This window comes from Pteropus alecto, unplaced genomic scaffold (genome assembly GCF_000325575.1).
Source record: "Pteropus alecto unplaced genomic scaffold, ASM32557v1 scaffold121, whole genome shotgun sequence".
Taxonomy (NCBI): Eukaryota; Metazoa; Chordata; class Mammalia; order Chiroptera; family Pteropodidae; genus Pteropus; species Pteropus alecto.
In genome coordinates this window covers 1,209,397-1,218,730 of record NW_006434369.1, presented here as the reverse complement: position 1 = coordinate 1,218,730, position 9,334 = coordinate 1,209,397, and the positions used below count along the sequence as shown (strand labels likewise).

General features: G+C 35.9%; 1 pseudogene; it reads right to left on the bottom strand.

Annotated features, from left to right (window-relative positions):
• Positions 1–8,928: 8,928 nt before the first annotated feature.
• Positions 8,929–9,048, bottom strand: LOC112477766 (annotated as a pseudogene).
• Between the last annotated feature and the right edge of the window lie 286 nt (positions 9,049–9,334).

Sequence of the window (9,334 nt, the reverse complement as noted above, 5' to 3'; positions counted from 1 at the left end):
TTGTATTTTGTTGTTGGATTGGCGGAGCCAATCTTGAACTTGTTCAGAGAATCAAGAGGCCTTAAGTAATAAAACTTCCCGGGAAGTCTTGTTAAAACACAGCTTGCTGGGCCTCACCACCAAAGTTTCTGATTCAGAGGACCTGTGGTGGACCCCAAGAATTTGCATTTTTAACAAATTTGCAAGTGATGCTAATGTTCCTGGTCAGGGAACTCCACATTTGGAACCACTGGTGTAGAGAACCTTTTAAATGGATCTGTTTAGTTGAGGAATTAAGGGCTCTTCCAGGTATTTGACAGTATGATTCATAGCTTATTGATTAATATGTGGGGAGTTCTCTTCTGAGCTACAAACACTGAGCCAGTGTAAAACAGAATAAATCTCAACAACAGTTAATACAGTAATGTGGGGTGGTACTGGGGTTGGAGATTATTAAATTTAGCATATGTAGAACAATGGAGGAGGAGAATAGTTGGGTGAATGAAGTCATACTTTAGCTTTTAAAAATGTATTTTAAAATTCCTATCTATCTCTGTATCTATCATCATCTATCATATGTACGTATGTATGTATATATCTATATCTACCTATCTAATCTATTTATCTATCTATTATCGTCTATCATCCATCTTTTTCAAGATGTATGAGGGAGTGTCATTTGGGAACAGGTTTATTCAGACTCTTTCCAGAAGGGAGACTCAGATTTTGAAAATATCCATAGTGATTATTTTTCTAAATAAAGGAGGCATATTTTCTAATAACTGGGAAACAGATGTTAACATATTGCTACACTCAAAGGGCCTGGATTAAGGTTAATAACTCATTAGCTGCAATAAAAATTTGACACCTGTATTTGTGATTAGCAATCTTAAAACAGTGCATAGTTGTGGTACCTAAATTCAGAGAAGCATTAATTTACTTGAATGCTGATGATTTATTGATATATTTATTAAATGTTAAATGTCTTGTCTTAAATTACCATGCAAGCTTTATCTGGTTGGATGTTCCTAGTAATCTTCCTTCATTCTCTTATTTTTAATTTTTGTGTGCACGTGTCATTGTATAGCTCTTGAGACAGAATAGAGTGGGTTTTTTGAAGTCTAATGTGAAATCTTTGTCTTTTAATAAGCAAGTTTTATTCTTTATATTTATTGTGATTACAATTACATTTGATCTGCCATCTTATTGTGTATTTTCTATTTACCATTTAAAAAAATTTAGCATTAATTTCAATTTTTATTGGAAAATTGACAGGTTTTATTTTCTATTTTCCCTTCTTCTGACTTAGAAGTTATTCATTCTACTTAATTTATTTTAGTGGGTTTCTTAAGTCTTCTATATACATGTCTAACAAAGTATAAAGTTAATATAAATTTTGATCTATGCAGAGATCTTAGCAGTCTTTAACTGCAAACTACCCCATCTCTTTTTGGTAATTGCCATCTATTATCTACTCTCTTGTTTTTAAATAACGGCATACCTCAGAGATATTGCAGGTTGGTTCCAGACCACAACAATAAAGTGAGTATTGCAACAATGTGAATCATAATCTTTTTGCTGGCGGAGGGCCTCTCCTACAATTTGTTAAAAAAAAAAATGCAGCATCTGTGAAACATGGTAAAGTGAAGCACAATAAAACAAGGTATGCCTGTGTCTCTTATGAATTAGTTATTATTATTAATATTATTATTTATACTTAATGCTTATTTAGATTTACTCAAAATTTCGCTGTTATCTTTGCTCCTTAAAATTGCCTTACACAGTCAAATATCTGAGCTTCTGCCCTTTTTGTAAGCTAACAAGATAGCCTGCCGGTTTTGTGGATATTGACAGAAGACTTGAGTCTCTTGGGTCAGAGACACAGGACTTTATTACTCATGGCATTAGTTATAGTAGCTATAGTGTTTCACCATTTTTCTGATGTTCCCTTTGTTCTCCAAGTCCCACAGAGATGATTGTCTGATTCCTTAGTACGTTCTAGGTGTGAGCTATGGATGATTTTACTTGACCTCCTCGCTGTTCAATGTCGTTATGTCACGTTATGTGAAAATACTAAAATTTAAGCAGTTTCTATTGTGCTACAGGAACTCGAAACTATTTTTTTCATTTTTAGGGATATCTGTAGGATTGTACTTTATCAGCGCTATCGCCATCAGAATTTATCCACCTTACTGTTAATTAAATGGTTAAATTGAAAGTGACAATAAGCCCTGAGGTAAAATTTTGGAAAATGGTCTAAATTAATTTTTGAACATAATATCCAAGTTCAATAAAAGTGCCTTATAGGAACTTTTATTTTGGACTATCAAGTCATTAAATTAAGAATCTTAAGTGAGGGAGATTACCATGAATTATCTGGGAGTACAGGCAATGTAATCACAAGCATCCTCATGAGTGAAGAGGGAGGCAGGAGATGTGATAGAAGAAGCAGAGTCAACGTGATGCAGTATGAGAAGGATGTGACTGTACATTGCTTGCTGGATGTGAAGATGGAAGGGATCATGAGCCAAGGAACACTGGCAGATTTTAGAAGCTAGAAAATGGAAGAAAATAGATTCTTCTCTAGAGCCTCCAGAAAGAATGAAGCACTGCTAACACCTTGATATTAGCATAATGAGACCTGCTTTGGACTACTGACCTCTAAAAATGTAATATAATAAATTCATGTTCTTTTAAGCTAAGAAATTTGTTGTAATTTGTTATAGCACCAATAGGAACCTAATATACTACCTCATTAAATTATTATGATGATTTAAAAACTTAATTGATAATGAGAAAGTGCTTTGTAAACTGAAGTACCATATGTTAATTATTATTAATAAAATTAAAGTGGGTTCTAACAACTCTAATTAGAAGGATGAGGTCTGTTTCAAACAAAATCTAGATTAGAAATGGGCTAGTGGGTCTTTGCCATTTTCATCAACTTTAATAGGGTTCCTCCCAAAGTGAATTAAATGAACCATTCAAAGTAATCCCTCGGGGACCAATCTGAAATTAATTCTTCAGCTTGATCTCCACAACATTCTCTAAACCATAAATTAAAAGGGAGCAATAATTCTTCTCTGAGTAGAGCAACTGCTTAAGTTAGAGGTCCACTGGTGCAGCACTCAAGTGGCCTTAGAATAAAACGTCTATGCTGGCTGAAAATGTTTAAGTCAAAGAAAAATCTGTTAAATATGCCATAGCCCATTGCAGTGTAATCCTAATGATAAATTGACTATTTAAAAAGTTTGTAGCCTGCAACTATATAGAGAAAATATTTTCCAGCAGTACTGAGCTCATGAAAGAACTGACTTTTAAGGTGAACTCATATGTTTGCTTTAAATTATTCACATATACACCATTATGTAGAGAAATGATTAATTAATTGACTAAAATCTTCACTGTTATTGCCCATATCTTTCTGTCAAATTAAAAATAATTCACTTGTATATCCTCAAAATTATCAGTTTGTCTTTGCAATAATATCTAAAAGCATCTGGGTTACTGAAATTAAAACAAATTTGTCTTTTATAGACATATTCTTGGTTTCAAACAAATTCTGATAAATCTGTTTAACTCAGCACAAAGAGAAAAACAGACATTAGGAAAGACATGGCTTGGCTAGTGGACATTGTAGGGACACCTACTCTATAATATTACTCTGGACCTTAAATGAAAAGATGTTGCTTTTGAGTTAATTATTTTAATCTAGCAATTAAATAACAAAAACTTCCTGAGGAACTTTGAGCCCTTAGAATTCTGGGAACTGTAGTCAGCTACAAAAAAGAGGAGCTTAAATGACACTACAATGAAATTCTGCCTCCAGGAGTTGAAGAGTGCCAGGGAAATGTGGGTTTTATTTGTAAGGAATTTTCTCTGGGCCCAAACTTAAAATGATTGGGTGAGGCATGCATTTCAGCAGCACAATTTGAACAAAACTAAGAAACGAACATAATTTTGGTACGTTTTGGTTTGGTGTGTCAGAATTTAGTTTCTTGGACTTTGTAAGTAAAATACAACTAAATATGATTTGTGTTTTTGCATTTGTAACCCTTGTCCTAAATTGTACTAGCTGTTGCAAAGAGTAGACTAGCACCCGTTAGTTCTAGGCATTTGACTTTCACATGGAAGTGCTTGGACACCTCTCTAAAAGAACATAGTCCCCTCTGACCACTGGATTAGTCCCACTCTGCTAAACAGCTTCAGGTTTTCCAGTGCTCAGACATGGCATCTCTGCTTCCCAGTAGCAGCTTCCTTTATTGTATAGCTGTCTAACCTTGAAACTATGCTGAGAATAAGGATGCTTCTGTGGAAGCAGTCTAGTATGCTCCCAGGGAATAATGCTCTGTTTATGCAGACCCTATCCACTCAAATTCTTTATTTCCCCTAGATATTGTGAAGCATCCAAGATAGTCTGTTCTGATTCTGTCATCTGCTTCTTCCTTCTCAAGCCACAGCAGAAACTTCACCTTTCCAGTGTACCTTGAGTTTGGAGGGCATCGTTCCACATTTCCATTATTGATGGAGGTGTAGTGACAGGGCTTTACTTTCCAATATCACAGTTGTTTCAGCAGACTGGCCATGAACCCAACGAGGCAGGGCCTCTTAAGAGAGTGTTTTTCACCTAGCTGATCTCGTTTCTCTTTCCTGGTGACCACTACACAGTGGCCTAGCTAGGCTCAGCGTAAGGCAGCCCCTGCTCATTTCAGTCAGGTATTTATGTTATGTTCATGATGCTTATTATCCTAATTATTCTTCCTCTTCTTCCCCTCTTCTTCCTCCTTTTCTTTCTCCTTCTCTTTCTTCTTTTCAGCTCAAAGAAAAGAAGATGTGGCTATAACAACTTTCACGACTGCCCATCCCACTTTCTAAAATACTTTGGTATCCGGCTCATAGTGAAAGTCCTACTAGTTTATATTCTGTATAGCTGATTTGGGCAATAACTTCCATCCAACGAAGGGTCTGTTTTCTTATTACTTCTATGCCCAGTATGGGTCTTAGCATTGATTCTACTTTTTACCAGCATCCTTTGTATTTTTTAGACTATGCAGTAATGTTTGTGTTTCATTGAGTTACAGAACTTTTTTATGAGATTGTTGAAATAATTAGCTTTCTGAATTGCTATATGCTATTAGAAAGGAAGGGAGGGAAGGAAGATCCTCCCACCTGACTCTGTCACCTACACCAACTCAAAAATTAATGTAAAAATCATCCCTTCCTGCTGTCTCTTAGACTAAGGCTCTAGAATCTGATCTAGTCATTCTAGGTAGAGCCTGAGATTCTGCATTTCTAGTAAACGGCAGTGATACCCAGGCTTCTGTTCCTCTGACTACACTTTGAATAAAACTAAATGGAATCTAAATATTGACTTTTGATTTCAATTTTAAACATGCAATTGGTTCTTGTAATTTTTGTTGTTCTTGTTGAAATGCATAGCAGTAAATTAGCAATCAGTATTGGAAAGCTTAGGAGAACTTTAAATTTGCTATATTATTAAGTTTAATTTATTTAAACTTTAAAGATTTGTTTAGAACATGGGAAGATTTTACTTCTTAAGATAATAAACTTATCCAATCAGGCATATGAAGTAGAATATTTTAATTTATAAATGCAGTTTAAATTTTTTAAAGGAACTTAATTAACCAAGTTTTTAAATGAGATTGATTATTTTAAGGGAAATTTAGTTTGTGTAACTTGGGTTGATGAAACACTAATCAAAATTCCCTCCAAAAGTTACTTTATCTTATATAACATTTACTAAATTTATAAATAGATGAGAAAATTTGCAAGTTGAATTTAATGCAAATTATGTTTCAGTTTTTACTGTAATAAACAAAATATATTGAAAACACAAATAACTCCAAATAGCTTTTTTTTTTTTAAGTCAAAAGGGGCCCTTGGATAAAATTCACCTTGATACTACTGACTCAATTCACCCAACTCTGGCAGATGTCTTTGAAAATACTTTATTTTCTTTGTATTGCCAGGACTTCTCTTTTGATCATTGTTCTGCCTTGAGTGGACATCTGGGAGTACTTTATATATTGCTCAGGTCATCCATCTCACTTTGAGTAGGTGAGGCCTTGTAATTGATTCCTGGGGCTCTCTACACAGTAACCCCCAGATCTATGGGGTATCTGGAAGCCTCCCTCAGGTGATTATCTACCTATCTGTCTATGTACCTACCTACTTACCTACCTATCTACATCTACCTATCATCTATCTATCTATCTATCTATCTATCTATCTATCTATCTATCTATCTATCTATCATCTATCATCTACCTATCAATCAGTCGTCTATCTGTACCTATCATCTAATAGCCCTCTGCCTCTCTCTCTCTTCCTCTCCTTTTACTTCCTCTCCCTGTACTCATAGTTTCCCCCAAAGACTCCTTTGTCTTTTAAACTCTTTACCTTTTCTCCTCCTTCCCACCATATCCCATTCTGGGACCTACTTCCTTTTTCCTTAATCCTTTGATCCAAATTCAGTTTCATCTAGTTTTCCATTGTGAAGATAGCAGGAAATTTAAATCCATGGGGGTAGAGAATAAAATTAAGAAAGACAAAAAATCTACAATACAATGAGAATTAAAGTAAATCCTTTATTAAACTAAAAATATTCTTTGACTCTTCTGTCAATCAAATTGCATGACAAAAATAATCCCCTTCCTAGTTTGGTATTGACCTAGCTTCCTAATAAGGCAGCATAAGTACAGACTTTGGGAGATAGATGGGGTGAGATGTGTAACCCTGCAGCACCTAGATAGATCATTCCTATCTGGTATAATTATTTTTTACCTTTTATTTTTGCAAGTCAATTCTTGCATTCTCTAACTTGTTCCTCCCTCTCAAGAAGATGATCTCTTGACTAAGCCTTTTTTAAAGACTATTTTGTTTTTACAGCTGTTTTAGGTTCACAGACAATTTGAGAAAAAGGTACATACAGAGTTTTCTCAAATACCCCTTGTCCCCACACATGCACAACATCCCTCATTATTTACATCCCCCACCAGTTACAATCAGTGAACCTACACTGACACATTATTATCACCCTAAGGCAACAGTTTGTATTATGGTTCACTCTTGGTGTTACGTATTCTATGAGTTTGAACAAACGTATAATGACATATATCCATCATCATAGTATCATACAGAGTAGTTTCACTGCCCTAAAAATCCTCTATCCTCTGCCTATTCATCCCTCCCTCCTCCAACCCTTGTCAACCACTGATATTTTTAGTGTCTCCTTAGTTTTGTCTTTTCCAAAATGTCATATAGTTGGAATCATACAGTATGTAGCTTTTTCAGATTGGCTTCTTAGTAATATGCATTTAAGTTTCTTCCATGTCTTTTCCAAGATTTTTTAAAAAGAGTAGTAAGATCCTATTCTCATCCCCCAAGTAACTGTGTTGTGAAATCAACATGCTCACTTAAGCTTGGTATCTGGGATGTTCATTAAGTTGAGACCCTTCTCCCCACCTCTCCAGCCTGTGTTTAACTTTCTAGTTTTCTGGTTTGCCTTTCAATTTCATGCTGGAACTGGAGCCCTGTCCTTGACCTTACAATGATTAGCAGCTTATCTTTGAAAGTCCCAGCCTCAGGTTGATGGACCATGTCTTGGAAATCTCAATAGTTGAATAGTCCACATCTGCTTCTAAACAATTAACCTACGAGATTGAAGACATATGATCTGCCTGATGGTTGGTACAGAGCTTTGTTGTCTCATGTTCCCAGCACCTGGACATGAATATCAGCCCTGATTGAAACCCAAGTTCCCTCATTTCCTTGAACTTTATTATTTCAACTGCTAGTTTTACCCTTGGGGGCAAGTCATACCACCTGGTTAGTATCCCCAGCTCTAGACTCTTCCATTCTCTGCTATCATTACTCTTATTGCTGCCCTGCTTGTGATCCCAGTGTGCAGAGAACCCATGTGAGTTATAGCCCTGCACATCTGCAGTTCAATTATAATTGATGTTCATAGGCATGTCCCTAAGTCACTACGGGAGCAAAAGGTGCCTTCTAAATCATCAAGGAAAGAATAAATTGTGTTCAGTAAAATTTTATTGTGCTCATATTTTCATCTTTAAAATCTGGTAAACCACGTAGGAAATATGGTTAGCCCTATATTATTCATATTCATCAACAGGCCATTCATGAATAGCTTAAAATTTACTGCCTTAGGAAAGAGCTAGATGATTGAATATTTCATTTTATATCTGGGTATTTGAAATCATGAACACAAATTTCAAACAGAATTTACTATAGCAGGAAGATAATTTCTAGCACATAAGCCCCCAGCTCCTTGGCCATTCATGCCAACAGTCTCTAGTACCTGCTGATTTTTTTGTTTCAGTTATTGACATCTACAGCCTTCTAGCTCAATTCCTTTTATTATTTGAAGAATTTTTTAGTGCCTGGTTCACCACTTCTCCTTCAAACGCTATCTCCTCGATAATTCTAAATAATGAAATATTCACATCACAGCAGCCAGAAGTTCTCACTAAATAGGCCATGAGTTACCTTACACTCAGTGCAGGTAGTGTGGCTGTACGACTGGTGCTAGCTGATGAAATGGTGAATGGAAATGACAAGACATGTAAGAACCAATGTACCATTTTCTTGTTTCTCTTTTGGCAGAAAACGGACAAGACATTTTAGTGAGTACAGATGCCACATGTTGAGATGCAGAGCCAAAATTGGAAAGCTATCTGACTTTCTGAGTCACTCAATGGAGGTGGCAGCCTTGAAGAATACCTAAGGTACATCTTTGTGTGCATTAGAAGCATGAGGGTTTGTTTGTTACCACTGGAACATTGAGGTTATTTGTTACTGCGATATAGTATTACCGTACTGAACATGTAGTTGATCTACATGGAATCCTTTTGACTGGATTCTAATTTTTTTTTAATTTAAATTTATTTTATTTTATTTTGTAGTTTACACCTACAGTACCTGGTCTTCCTAGGTGGTCTCCCATCCCGAGTACTAACCAGGCCCGACCCTGCTTAGCTTCCCAAATCAGACGGGATTGGGCTCATTCAGGGTGGCATGGCCATAGACCTGGATTCTAATTATTATCTAATTGTTCCTACTATATATTCCAAGTCCTTCCACTCACACACTATCTTGGATGAGCATTTCAAATCTTCCACATTTTCATCACCACATCCACTAACCTGCTTGCCTCTTTATCTATCTATTCTGCTATTTCTCATGCCACTTTGGATGAACTGTCCTTGCTCCTAAGGACAACGCCATTATTTGTGCACTGGGTCCTGTTCTTTATGCCTACTCAAGGTTATTCATGCTGTAACTGTCTCCCTTTTCTCCTGCATCGTGAATTTCC